Here is a 14,531-nt window from a genome sequence, read left to right on the forward strand (position 1 = left end):
GTGTGGGTGAAAGACAGCAGCATATGGGGCAGTGGGTTACTTCTCTGTTGCCATCAGGCTGTTGTGGGCAGAAACTCTTTAACAATTAACTTTCCCTACAGGCTCAAGAGCTCAGATTGCTCAGTATAAGGCATGCTTGTATCATATAGCAATCTTTACACTATAGTACATTCAGTAGTTGCCATGTCAGTATCTTTTTATCATGTTCTAATACTAATTAATCATGAAGTATGATGATATGATCCATAGTCACATTGATTGATTCATTTGAATTACAGCAGGTTTGCCAGGAATCTTTTTCTGCTAAAGTAAAAATATTTGTTGGTCTTGTAATAGCAGCTAATCTTGTGAGTCCTTCTAGCAGAAGGTTCTAGTATCAGTATCAGTAGTTCATGAAGTGATAACTGTTTACTGTTTTCAAATTACAGAGGATCTAATTATTCCAGTACACGAGCTCTGGTCGAATTCTTGTTGTCTGATCTCATTACAAAGTTTCAGTGTGTACTTTCGTGTTTTTAATCGCCATAATAACAAAGTTATTATGTATTGACATATAGACCATATGGACAAAATTACTGGCAGCCTACATTATACACCTATGAGCTGCTCAGCCACTGAAACCATGCCAGAAGCTCCCAGTACACTGTTTGTGTGCTGATGTTAATGCAATAGGAGGTTTTGGAGTGCTGGAGTTATTGAGGCGACTTTTACACACTTTGTGTGATCTACCACTTTGTGACTGAGTTGCTGTGGTTTCCTTACATTCACCTTGCATGAAAACTGCTTCCAGTTGATCGTGTAGTATGTAAGAAGGAAAACATTTTATCGTATTATAGTAAGAAGTCTAAATCAAGCCAAAATTTGGTGAGCTCTTTAGTGCAACCGATTTTTTCACAAATATTTGTAAATGTTAAATGCATGACTAGGTGCTTGATTTTACACACGTGGCATTGGGAGTGCAAACACCTGAATTCAAAGATAAAGAAATGTGGCCCAGTACTTTTGTACACGTAGTGCATCGTTTACAAAGTTGATAAATGCTATGAAAACACTAAGATGGGTGTGATTAAAGGCTTTGTGGTTTAAAGGTGTTTCATAAGTGCTTCTAACTGAAGATAGCTGGCTAAATATTCAAAAAATACTGTAAGTCATCGAGTTTCCATATGCTGACATGCAGTAGGGTAGCCAAACTACTAAAATATTTATAGAAAACATTTTTACATAACTTTTTTATGTGTGTTGTTTGATCATTGGTGCTCTTGTTACATTACAAGCAGCTGACAATGCACTGTTGTCAGCACTGGATACTATTATGCTGTAGATGTGAATTTGTTCTATTGGTTTGCTGACACTGGACATTAAACAATCTGTGAGAAATGGCTGGATCTTGTCTGAGACATAAGTCTCTTCTCAAAAGCGATGCAAGGATAAGTATTTTAATTAGAACAACAATAATACATTATTTTAGGTATGCAGGCCTTAAACTTATAATGTTGATTGCAATTCTGTGATTCGTTTAAATAAATATAAAAAGTGTTTGTAAAGCTTCAGTTGTAAGTATCTAATTTGTTTTCAACACAAAATATGACATTCATAAGGGAATGAAGACTGGATTAAGATCAGTTTATGTCGGTGCATTATGAGCTTTGACAGTGAATGTTTACCACAGATCCACTATGGTTATTTGGGAAAATCAAACGCTTAATAGATGGCTGGTGAAGGTTAGCTGGAGAGCTTCAGCATGAGCACTCAGGAAACGCTGGTATATGGTGCCATCTAGGGGTCGCCGTGCAAAAGCACATTAGATGCCTCAACGTGCAACACGCTTATATCTGCCCCACGGCGCTGCTGGTGCAGATTCAGGTAATTTGGTAGCTAATTAATTGCTTTGATTAGCTGTAATTGGAGGGCCGTTGAAGCACGAGTTAACCCTGTATCATGGGAGAGCAAATTAACAGAAGGTAACAATTAGGTCTATAGTCTTTTGTCAGCCGTTCGTTCATTCATGAAGCTTCCACGGTGTCAGCAACATCAGGCTGATGTGCATTGACTTGACTGAATGAGTTTTAGAGTGTGTTTGGTGTGCGAGTGATTGCTCGGGTGAGTCGGTAAATGAAGAAGTGAATCAGCTTTCGGGTTTCTGTGTGACCTCTCGACTCGTGTCAGAGGTTAATGAATGTGGTTAATGCGGCTTGCGACACTGAGATCGTGTCAGTGCGCACGGTGCGCGCCGCAGGACGCAAAACAAAATAATAGGTGTGTTTGTGTCTCTGGCGGTGCTGATGCGCGTCACATGCCTTCTCTCCATGCCCGGTCTGGGTGCCAAGAGAGGGGCTTAAACCTGCGTCTGGAGATGGGAGCTGTGAGATCCCAGGGAACGGATGCTTGGCACCGTGAAATAGGATTTGGGAAGGACCGAAGCAATGAAGCGAGAGGGAGAAAAGCCACTGCCAAGTCCTCTCTACGGAATTGGTGCCCCCCTCCTCACCCCTTAAACACATTTAGTTTGCACACACACACACACACACACACACACACACACACACACACACACACACACACACACACACACACACGTGGATATATGAAGAGCAGAAAGAGGGGGTTGTGAATGGAAAGAGAAGAAAATAGAGAGTTTAAGAAGACGAACAGCGTTTGGAGCAATATCATACAGTCAGTGAAACATTGACCTCAACATGTGTTCCTCATCGTAACCAACTCTTACAACTCTCTAATCCTGCCACGGTGTTGCCAGGTGCTTCCTGTTTGCTTATTCGTGGGTGTAAATGTCCGCAGAGGCATATGGCATAGGTGTGTGCGTAGACTATTCCCTATAAGAGGCTGACAAGACACGGAGAAAAATGGGAGGGAGGGATAGCAACATAAGGGGGTGGGGCTCCCCACTTGGCTGTCAAATACTGTGATTGATTTCCCACCCCGTGTTATCAAGGCCAGCAGCCACAAGGATCCTAATACACACAAGCTATGAGCAGCCTCAATGCACTGAAAATAGGTCTATCAAGTCTCTCGCTCGCTCCCGCTCACGTGGTCATAACAAATATCTAATCAGCATAATTGGCTCTGCGTGCATCGAGCAAAGAGAGCAGAAGAAAGAGAAAACATAGTTTGCTCAGAGTGTCTCCAGTCTTGACAGCGTACGAGACAGAGAGAGAGAGAAAAAAATCAGTTAGGAACCTGAGCACAGACGACTGAGGATGTGTGGAGTCACATTTCTACTTCATCTCACACGTTTATTTATCTCACTCGGCGTGATCAGATCTGATCTGAGGAAAGCAGCTGAACTCGATAAGCCTCGCAGTCTAAGACAGACGGATGTTGTTCAAAGTGGGGACATCAGTAAAGAGTGAAAGAAAACTGGAGGCAAAAAAAGTTAAATCCCTGTCTTCGTCACACTTTCTTATTCTCTTTCTGCTTCCACCTGTCTTTCCTTTTCTTATTTCTTGCCCCCCCCCCCCGAATGATTTCTCTCTCATTCTTCCCCCCACACCTCCAATTTTCTACAAAAGGACTTGTGCAATTTTGCCATTACTCATATTATTGCTGGTGGCTGCAAACCGAGTCTTGGCTCCATTCCTCAGGGGTAATTGGAAACTGCAGGTGTGAGAGGGCACATTAGCATACACAAGCCTTGCACAGCATACTGCTTCAACCCTAATGGCAGCATGAAAAATACATCTATCACGCTAATGCCGAAGAGACGGATGTGTTCTGTAGTTACACCACTGAGACCAGTCATAAAAATGCGATATCCTGTGGCGTTAGAGAGCCGGTGCACACTTTTTCCCAAAGTGCGTCTGTTTGTGCTTTTACCCGCCACGCAAAGATAGAAAGAGGAGAAGGGGAGCGCGCAACTTGTAGTATGTTAATTTAAAGACATTGACAGGTGTATTTTTCAAATATCTTAAATATGTCACAAGTTATATGAACTGTGGCTGAAAACATGCTGCTTTATGCAGCAAAAAAGGGGCTACTCTACGCACGGTGCCAAAATATGTCTCAGTATGCTGGCACAGGGGGCTTCAACCAGCAAACAAACAGCATTTACTGAACAATAAGTAACATTTAATGTGCAAAGTGTCAGTTGAACAGCAGCTACGGGTTCCAGATGATTGAGGTGACAAGAAGAAGAATACCAGCCAGTGAAAATGATCAACCTTAAACTGAGCTGGTATTTAATGAAACAGGCAATAACCCAAAAAGGCTGTTTGGAAATTTCAGCATTTTAGAGACAATGTGATTGAAAAAGAAGCAGCTGAATACCTTACAGGCCATTCACTGAGCATAAACTATGAAACTTTGTCAACAATAAAAGCCTTTCTTGAAGCTGAGAAATGGTAGTATCATCTTAAATCAATCAGAGTGGCCAAATAACATCTCTTCAGATCTAATTTTGCCTTGAATATAAACAACAAAAATGCATTTAAAAATTGCAACAATCTTTTCTCTTGAAGGTGTTTCACGAAATGACAGTAAGAGGGGAGAAGACTGCAGTTTTGCAAATGTATTTCTGCTATAGTTTAGCATTCAAAAATCCAACTTAAATTTATTAACTATATATCAAAATCACCTTAATCACAATTTAGTTGCAAGAGCATGTGCCAAAACCTTATTTCTAGCCAGGTGAAACTTAAAGGGGACCTTTAAGTGTCATTTCTAGCTCACTAACAGTAACATATACATGACAGAGAATGGCTAAAAGCATAATAGGTGTAATTAAGAGTCATTTTCTGTGGTAAAAGCTCCCCAAAGCCTGCGTGACATGGCAACAGTTTGATCAGTAAAATGAGCTGTAACATCTGGTAAGGCTATATGATTACATGAAACATGTAATCTGTGTGTTTATGTTTTTTTTACTGGTGACATATGCTTGGCTGGATTGTTGTCCTTGTTCATCAGTGCCTCCTTCAAATCATTATTACCAAGTGTTATTTAGGCCAAAAGCTTTCTTGCCACTTTGGCATTATTGGTGCCATCTGTTGCTCAGTTACATGATTTGTAAAAAAAAATGTAATAAATAAATAAAGGAGGGCTTTGGCATTATATACAATCATAATCATGACTCGTTTTTAAATCAGTTCTTCAAATAACATAAAAAAAATAGAATACATGTTGATCACTTCGGTTAATAGTCAATGTTTTGAGATGAGACCTGCGGTGAAAACTGGCAAAGGAAAAAAAAATCTGTTTCAGACAGTGATGGCAACCCTTCTGGATATAATTAAATGTGAGTTCTTTGAGTAATATTTGTTCAGAAATTATGATCTGGTGGATTATTGAGAAGCAGAGCTGACTCTAAACTAATCACTAATTCCGCTTTTGAATCGGGAGACATTTGTTTGATTGTCATGAACTAAATGAGGAGAAAAAGTACAAGGAGAAAAACAGTAAGGACTCACACCATTGTAGGACATATTTTGCATATTTCTGCCATCAATCAGCTTTACTGCCGAATCTGTTTGTGTAATAACTTGTTGAAACCTTAAAAGAAACCTTGTACTTACAAGAAGCTGTTAAATAAATTTTAAAAACTTATGGAAATCATGCCCACATGGTTGTCAGCAATAAAAGAATTTAAAATTCACTAGAAATCCATATTGTCAAATGTAATTGTAGGATATTTTCTATATCTGGATGTCCAGTGAGTCACCGAGGTACACCTTGCCATCAAAAAGGAGAAATTTAAAGCAGAACAACCAATTTCTTCTAAGGATGTGAAATAATGACCCATTTGGACCCCCTGCTGTGTGTGCATAGGGTGTGTGCCCATTCAACTTGCTATGTTAGCAAATTAAAGGGGACACACAAGTCTGTATGTGTTATTACCATAACCGCACACACATACGCTGACTTGCAGAGACTTTCTTTGTCCCGTCTTCAGTTTTTCCTGTCTATAGGACAGTGCTGTAACAGCTTGTTAAACAGTGACATGCATTGACTTCCAGACGCCCTGCTGTGCACATCTCACTGCAGTCAGGGCTTCAAGAACACGAATAAGCCATCACTCCACTTCTTCAAGGCTGTGGTTACTTCACAGTGACTGACTTGAGCAACCTCACAGAACATGCATGTACTCTGTGACTATACAGAGGGAATATACAGAAAAACACAGGAAACCTGCCAAAAATGCAAAAAGAAGAACAGGAGAGATAGGGAGGTAGGACGGAGACGAGGCAATGAAAAATTTCAGAGCTGATCCTTCATGTATTCAAATTTTAATATTTCGTGTCAGCTCTGAAAAAATGTTTCTTTGGTTTAAAACATCATCTTTTCATCCTTTGCGTCACAAAAAAATGCAGCACAAAAATAAAAAAAGTATTTAGTCAGCCACCGATTGTGCAAGTTCCCCCACTTAAAATGATGACAGGGGTCAGTAATTTGCACCAGAGGTACACTTCAACTGTGAGAGACAGAATGTGAAAAAAAAAAAAATCCATGAATCCACATGGTAGGATTTGTAAAGAATTTATTCGTAAATCAGGGTGGAAAATAAGTATTTGGTCACCTCAAACAAGGAAAATCTCTGGCTCTCACAGACCTGTAACGTCTTCTGTAAGAAGCTTTTCTGTCCCCCACTCGTTACCTGTATGAATGGCACCTGTTTGAACTCATCATCTGTATAAAAGACACCTGTCCACAGCCTCAAACAGTCAGACCCCAAACTCCACCATGGCCAAGACCAAAGAGCTTTCGAAGGACACCAGGAAAAGTATTGTAGACCTGCACCAGACTGGGAAGAGTGAATCTACAATAGGCAAGCAGCTTGGTGTGAAAAAATCAACTGTGGGAGCAATCATCAGAAAATGGAAGACATACAAGACCACTGATAATCTCCCTCGATCTGGGGCTCCACGCAAGATCTCATCCCGTGGGGTCAAAATGATCATGAGAACGGTGAGCAAAGATCCCAGAACCACACGGGGGGACCTGGTGAATGACCTGCAGAGAGCTGGGACCAAAGTAACAAAGGTCACCATCAGTAACACACTACAACGGCAGGGAATCAAATCCCGCAGTGCCAGACGTGTTCCGCTGCTGAAGCCAGTGCATGTCCAGGCCCGTCTGAAGTTTGCCAGAGAGCACATGGATGATACAGCAGAGGATTGGGAGAATGTCATGTGGTCAGATGAAACCAAAGTAGAACTTTTTGGTATAAACTCAACTCGTCGTGTTTGGAGGAAGACGAATAGTGAGTTGCATCCCAAGAACACCATACCTACTGTGAAGCATGGGGGTGGAAACATCATGCTATGGGGCTGTTTTTCTGCCAAGGGGACAGGACGACTGATCCGTGTTAAGGACAGAATGAATGGGGCCATGTATCGTGAGATTTTGAGCCAAAACCTCCTTCCATCAGTGAGAACTTTGAAGATGAAACGAGGCTGGGTCTTCCAACATGACAATGATCCAAAACACACCGCCCGGGCAACAAAGGAGTGGCTCCGTAAGAAGCATTTGAAAGTCCTGGAGTGGCCTAGCCAGTCTCCAGACCTCAACCCCATAGAAAATCTGTGGCGGGAGTTGAAAGTCCGTGTTGCTCGGCGACAGCCCCAAAACATCACTGCTCTCGAGAAGATCTGCATGGAGGAATGGGCCAAAATACCAGCTACTGTGTGTGCAAACCTGGTAAAGACCTATAGTAAATGTTTGACCTCTGTTATTGCCAACAAAGGTTATGTTACAATGTATTGAGTTGTATTTTTGTTATTGACCAAATACTTATTTTCCACCCTAATTTACGAATAAATTCTTTACAAATCCTACCATGTGGATTCATGGATTTTTTTTTTTCACCTTCTGTCTCTCACAGTTGAAGTGTACCTCTGGTGCAAATTACTGACCTCTGTCATCATTTTCAGTGGGGGAACTTGCACAATCGGTGGCTGACTAAATACTTTTTTGCCCAACTGTATTTGTCGCTTTGGTGGCAGCCTTATGCGCCATAACAGCTAGGTGATCTCAACAAGAAAACACACGAAGCTATACCAGTTATTATGATAATTAATGTTTGTCACACAATTTAAAACATCGAAGCACACAGAAAGTTCAAAGGTAGCCTATTCCTGCCTTTTTAAGCCTTTATTTTACCAGTTCATTACCCCAAGTGTGCCAGGATCACACAAGGCTGATAGGCCTTCTGTAGTTAGTCGTTTAATTTACATATATGTTGAAATTACATAGATCAGTTTTAAAGGGGAGTTTAAGAGGGCAGTGCGTGAAATCTTGAACGGACACATAGGAAATGACTTAATCTAAAAAACAGAATAGATAAAAGAAAGAGCTAAGTGAGCTCAGTGGACTGGTTACAGGCAGGATCTCACATGTTTTGGGATGTCAGTACTTTCCCGTATCATCTGATGCTGTTGCGGTCAGGTTCTGCTGGTCCACACATTAGCAGTTATGAGTTATGGATGCATTGTAAATATATGCAAAATGACTTACAAATAACTTTGACCGGCATAGCTATCTGTGCAAAAGAAAACTGAGACCTTTCTCTATGGAGTTTCTCCCTGTGCATGTGTTAGTTCCATCTGGGTATTGTGCTTTCTGCTCCAAAGATGTGGTGACTTTAAATTTGTAACGGGTATGAGGTAGATAAAGTGCTTGAAGTGTGTAGAATACAACACTATATGAATATATTGTTAAAATCTGACTTGGTAAGTGGACTGGTTCTTATGTAGCACTTTTCTAGTCTACTTGAGCGCTCAAAGTGCTTCACACAACATGGCTCATTCATACAAGCACTTTTTCCCTTACACCTAAGTACTTTCTATCTAAAGCTCAGATGAATGAATCAACTTGGGGTTCAGCATCTTGCCCCAGGATACTTCAGCATGCAAACAGAAGCCAGGGATTGAACCACTAACCTTCTGATTAGTACATGACCAGCTCTACCTCCTGAGCTACACCCACCCCAAGAAGCTTGCAGCAAGTACTACCTAAGGCCAACCTTACTTAGCTTCAAGGACCAGACTATTTTGAGAAGTGCTCAGGGTGGTATGGCCATAAGCTAGTAAACTTGGTTTTTTAAGCACTTTGAGTTGCCTGTAAGAATAGAAAAGCTAGTGATACACTAGAATCACTTACCAAACGGTCAGCTGTTAAGTTTGATAGCGTGTAATGTAAGCTGCCAGATTTTGATAAGGAATAACTCTGGTTCTGCTTTTGATACTGAAAACAAAAGTTTGTTTTAATCTGTGAAAATGTGCAGCTATTACCAGGCTGTAGCTATGTTCTACGTAAACTGTGCAGCAGTGTATCTGACTTCTTTTCAAACCTCACAGCAAATACAAATAATAGATTCTGTATTTCACAATGGGACGCAGCAGGTGAATGTCTGTTTCAAAGATGGGTCATAGCCTAGCCTAACGTATAGTGCTCGTATTAGTGCCCACATGGGATTTTAGCCAAAAACGCTATGAGAAAAAAAGAGCAGTGAGGTGTTGTATCTGCGGCTTGTGGCAGATGGAGTTCATCAGTGAAACTGCAAATATTACAAAATAATGTCGCCAGGAGTTCATGTAGGTCTATTGTTTTCATTAAAATCTGTAAGTGTTGCTGGATGTGTGTGCCTGTGCTCTCCTTGCAGGAGGTCAGTATACTCCTGCGCTGACTGACTGAGGAGGATTATTATGGGATTAGGGGTGTCTCGGTTACCGGGGTGAGATGATAATCACAGTGGCTGTCCTCTGATCTCGACGGGGATAGGAGTGTCAATCAAACTGGAAACACTCAGAGATGAGAGGTACCACTGCTGTGAGCGTGAACACGTGCGCAATGTGCTCTCTGAGCTGGGTGTTACATGTTTGATCACATGTGTGAATGTTTTGTGTGAATCAGCTGTCAGGTAAAGGGAAGTGGGGAAAAGAGGAGTTAGTGGGTTTTTTTCTTTTTTTTTTCATCTCGCTAGAAGATGAGTGAATTTATGTTTTATGGAAATAAAATATGGCCCACACCTCCCTCCCTGCCTCCAGATGGTCCCTGTGGAGAGAGGGTGATTATCTGGCCCATCTGAGCAAGGGAACCTGAGAGTGTTGATGTTGGGTGGGCAGTGCGGTGCCACGCCAAGCCTCCTGTCCCCAGGAGCCTGAATACGATCCCCTTTACCTGCCCCTTGTCTCTGGTCCTCTCCCTCCCTCCTCCACCCCATCACCGGCTAGGCTTACTGCAACTCCCCCACCTCCTCCTATCCTCCCGCTGTCTACGCCCCAGGATAGACTTTCTTCCACCTGACAAGGCTTGGCCTGGATTACTGGAATACCTGGACAGGTAAGTCAACTGATGAAGGTGTCAAGTGCATCTATGTGTTTTTATGTTAGTTTGTAATGCTTAGCAACCCATCAGGAACAAAGCAGTAAACATCCACAAAAGAGGGTTGCTAAGAACTCTGCAGAGCACTTTGTTCCAAAGTCCACTTTAGTAATCCTATGAATAAATAACCAAGGGCCACCAGCTCGGTTAATAAACTCTTCCTCATTTTGATTTTCAACCTTTTACTCCCTCCTTTCTCTCCCTCTCCTCTCTCCATCCTACTCGTCCTGCCTGCTAATTAGGCCAGGTCTTCGGTTTCCCTGCCATGGGTGATATGAGTTTATCAGAGCTGCCTGTCAGGCTGCAGGGGTCAGAGAACGGTGTTGTTGGACCAGACTGCAGCTTGAGCCGTGGCACTAGCTCAGCCATGAGACAGAGAAAAGAAGCTAACGGATCAGAACTAAAAGAGATCCTATCTGATGCATTTTGTTTTCAAGCTCAGAGATCCCGCTAAAGGCCTCAGCAGAAGACAAAAAAATCATGATGGGACTTCTAAATGATATCGCAGCTACTGCCTGTATGTAACTGTTTCCTTATTATCACTGATATAACACTGAACTATAAGCACTAGACCAAACTTAACTAAATAAACCTACAGGTCATCTCATGCTTCATTAATGTGTGTAAATAAAAACACAGGTGTACATAGAGGTGTTTTGAGCACTTTTTGAGCTCGAGCACCAGTTTTCAAAAGCTAAGAGCTGTTTTTCCTGATTCTCATACATCCTATAAAAAAACTATGATTTTTTTTTGCAACACTTACTATTAAATTTGGCGTATGATTTGCAACAAACAGTGATTAAAGTCTTGATATGTCTTTTGCTGGTATTTAAGCAAGATAAGACAAAGATGAAAGGCTGATTAGCACTTCAGCTTCACTTTCTTTCTCCTTTGGTTAGTAATTAGTAGGTTTAATTTGACAGTTTTAGAAAGACTTTTATAAATAGATACTTGAGAGGTTGGCCTCTCTCACTGAACTCAAAACACAAGATCTTCTTAACCATTTTCTTCTTTCTTAATGTGATAGTACATTTTTAAGCACTTATTATTTGAGTAATGCAAACATTTAATCATCCATAGTCCTAATATATTAAAAGTGGACTGAGTTGACATCAGTATAATCACTGATATTATTACACAAGAGTTTTTGCTGTTTTATTAAATAAAGATGTGCATAAGAAAAAAAAAAACATTAAAATTAATGAGATATGTTTTAATTCATGAGATTCATTATGTTACATTTGTTATGGGTTTGTTAACGTATTAGAAAAAGAAACAGGTAATCCATTACTTTTGACTTGACATGAGATTGTGCTGTAGGTGAGAAGTTTAACAAAACAAATAATGATATATTACTTACCGATTTAGTCACCTTGTATCAGGCTGTGCCACATGTGCTGTTCTACTCTTTTTAAAGGGACATCCTTTATGTGAGATGTTGAACTATTAATTATACATCTGTATTTCTTTATCTTTCCCTCCTGCTGCAGATTACGAGGGTACACTGCAGTGCATTCAAAAGAGGGCAGTGTAACCACACATGCAGGGCTTCCTTGACGCTTGCCCCTATTTCCGCATCTCTCATATAAACAATATTAAAGCGTTAGAATACACCTGTACATGTAGTATTTTATATAAACGTTTGCATCTTTGCAAATAAAACCTTTCCAACAGCAACTTGTTTTTTTTTTGTTTCAGTTTAATAGCCTATTTGTCAGGGGCACAACGTGGGAGAGAGAGAGAGAGAGAGAGAGAGAGAGAGAGAGAGAGAGAGAGAGAAAATGAAGTATGACTAATGTAATTTGAACAGACATTTCAACAGTCAGAGTGAAAAACCCAGTGGTCAAGCTGTGAGGAAAAAGCTGCACCTGGTAATTGCTGCAACACCCACTGACCCCTGTGTAATGTGCATCAGCATAACCCTTCACAACATGTAAGAAAATTGCTTCATAGTTAGTGCATTATTGTTTCAGTGATGGCAGAGAGGTTGCTTTGCTTGGCCCTGGGTGGCATCATTAACACAGGCTGGAGCAACGCGTTTAAATCAGATGGCATTGTCACAGGTGTAACTACTGCTGTTCATGCATGTGATTAATGTCCCCTTTTTTGATTAATTTCCTACGTTGGCTGAGAAGCCCTCGCATTTGTGATTAATGAACCTGCAGCCTAATATAATGTAATAGTGGCTTATTTTTTATTTTTTTTGTATGTGCATATGCATGTGTGCTCTCACTGGTTCCTGTGTGTGGTATCCCAGTTCAGTCAATAGTGGCAAGCGAAAGGTCGGGGTGGAAGAAATCATGCACAAAACCTGAAATTTTCTTAACAGAAGAGTCTGTCTCACTTGGAGCTGTGATAAGGGTAATATGCCAGGGTGCTACAATAAATCAGTTTTAAAAAGACAAGGGGAAAGATATAGAGAGCCTAGCATACAGCTAGATGAAAAGTTAGTGGGAGGCTGATACATAAATCCGCATACAATGATGCAACTCTGGTCTTAAGCTTCTGTGTCTGCCTGAGGGCTATGATGGGTGTGACCAAGATGCTGCAAACCAGATCCTCACACTCTTCTCTTTTCAAGAGGAAAAAAAACAATATACTGCTTGGTTATCCTCACTGTTGACCTTTTGATGTCTAAGTCAATATTGTGTCTTTTTTTTTTCACCACCACTCTCAGGCTTCTTCCCTCTCCTGCCCACCTTCCCCATATCCCCGGTGGTGACAGAGACGGAGGACACAGGGGTCTGTAATTAGTTGGTTGACCCCGGGGTTGGGTTGTGTGACCCCGGCAGCCGTGAAGCGCAGATCCAGCCTGATCAGATGAGTAGTTCTGAGGGATCAGTGGTTGAAAGACAGCCGCCTCCGTACCTCGGCCAACCCAGTCACACTAGCCAGCGCAGCAGCGTCGGGCACAGTTACAGGAGCCCGGCCAACGAGCCCAAACAGAGTCACAAACACCTGTATGGGGTAGACTACAAACATACAGACACATGCTTTTCAACATCCACAGACACCGATGGGGCTGCAAAACAGACTACCTGCCACCATTCAAGGAAAGGAAGGGAGGAGGGGGGCTGACGGGTAACCCGACCCAGGTAGGGGAAGGATAGGGAGGGAGGGGACGGGAGGTGAGGGAGGAGTAGTGCTGGCCCTTGGTCAAGTGCCTTGTATTCCACAAACAGGCCGCATCCAGTTACACTTTACCTGAGAAGCTGAGCCTGAGGAGAGGATTCAAAGAAAAGCTTGTGGACCTCCCTCTCTTTGGTGTACTTTCTTTGGCGAAGAACTACATTCTGATTTCTTCTGAGTGTAAAACCAGGGATTTAGTGAAAACAAAGGCCAGTTCACATGTGTAAGTGCTGCACAAACATTATAATAGCTGCGTTACTGTACGTACGAGCAAGACTGAGGATTGGTAAATGTGGCTCAGCTGCCTGCACTGCCTCCGCAGCTCACCACACTAATTAGAAGCGGCGAGATGGGAGAAAGGGAGAGAGTGTCATCAAGGACACACTGGGAGACGTTCACCTGAGACAGCTCAGTCACTGATGCTCCGGGCACATCAGTATGACCTGAACACCGGCACTGTTTGAAGTTGTGACAGAGAGAACGAGAGACAAAAGCGTCTGGATCTAACTGTAGGCCTTGGGGGAATAAAGAGATGGGAAGAAACAGAGAGGAGGGAACACAGAGTGAGGAGAAGGAAATTCGTTGGAGAAAAATAGGCAAAGAGGACAGGGAAGAAAAGCAAAGGGAGAGCACTTCCCCACTTTCCTGTGTGAAAATTGAGGCCTGCTCTTTAGGACACTTATTATTTAGTCTCACTTTCTGTTACTTATCCCTCATTTGTTTCTACCTCTTTACCTCTCTCAAGTCATCATGTTTACACAAGCTGTTACTGCCATTTCCCCGTTGTCTAACCCTCTGCTGTTTTTCCTCTTTTTTTTCTCTCCCCCCTCTTTCTTTGTCTTTTCACTACTGGTTGGAAATCTGGAAGGCTTGCTCATCGGCGCCAGCCTCTGTTAATCCCCTCCCAAAGCACCTTAGCAACGCTAGGAATTTAGAGATGCTAAAAAAAAACCACACGACGACAACGACAACAACTGTTCTTAACACTGGGCTCATATTGGCAAGAGTGGCCACATCTTGAGATGTGTGTGTGTTTTCCATAAGTAGTTCAGAACAATCTGGATGGGTGTGAT

Source organism: Astatotilapia calliptera, chromosome 16 (assembly GCF_900246225.1).
Source record: "Astatotilapia calliptera chromosome 16, fAstCal1.2, whole genome shotgun sequence".
NCBI lineage: Eukaryota > Metazoa > Chordata > Actinopteri > Cichliformes > Cichlidae > Astatotilapia > Astatotilapia calliptera.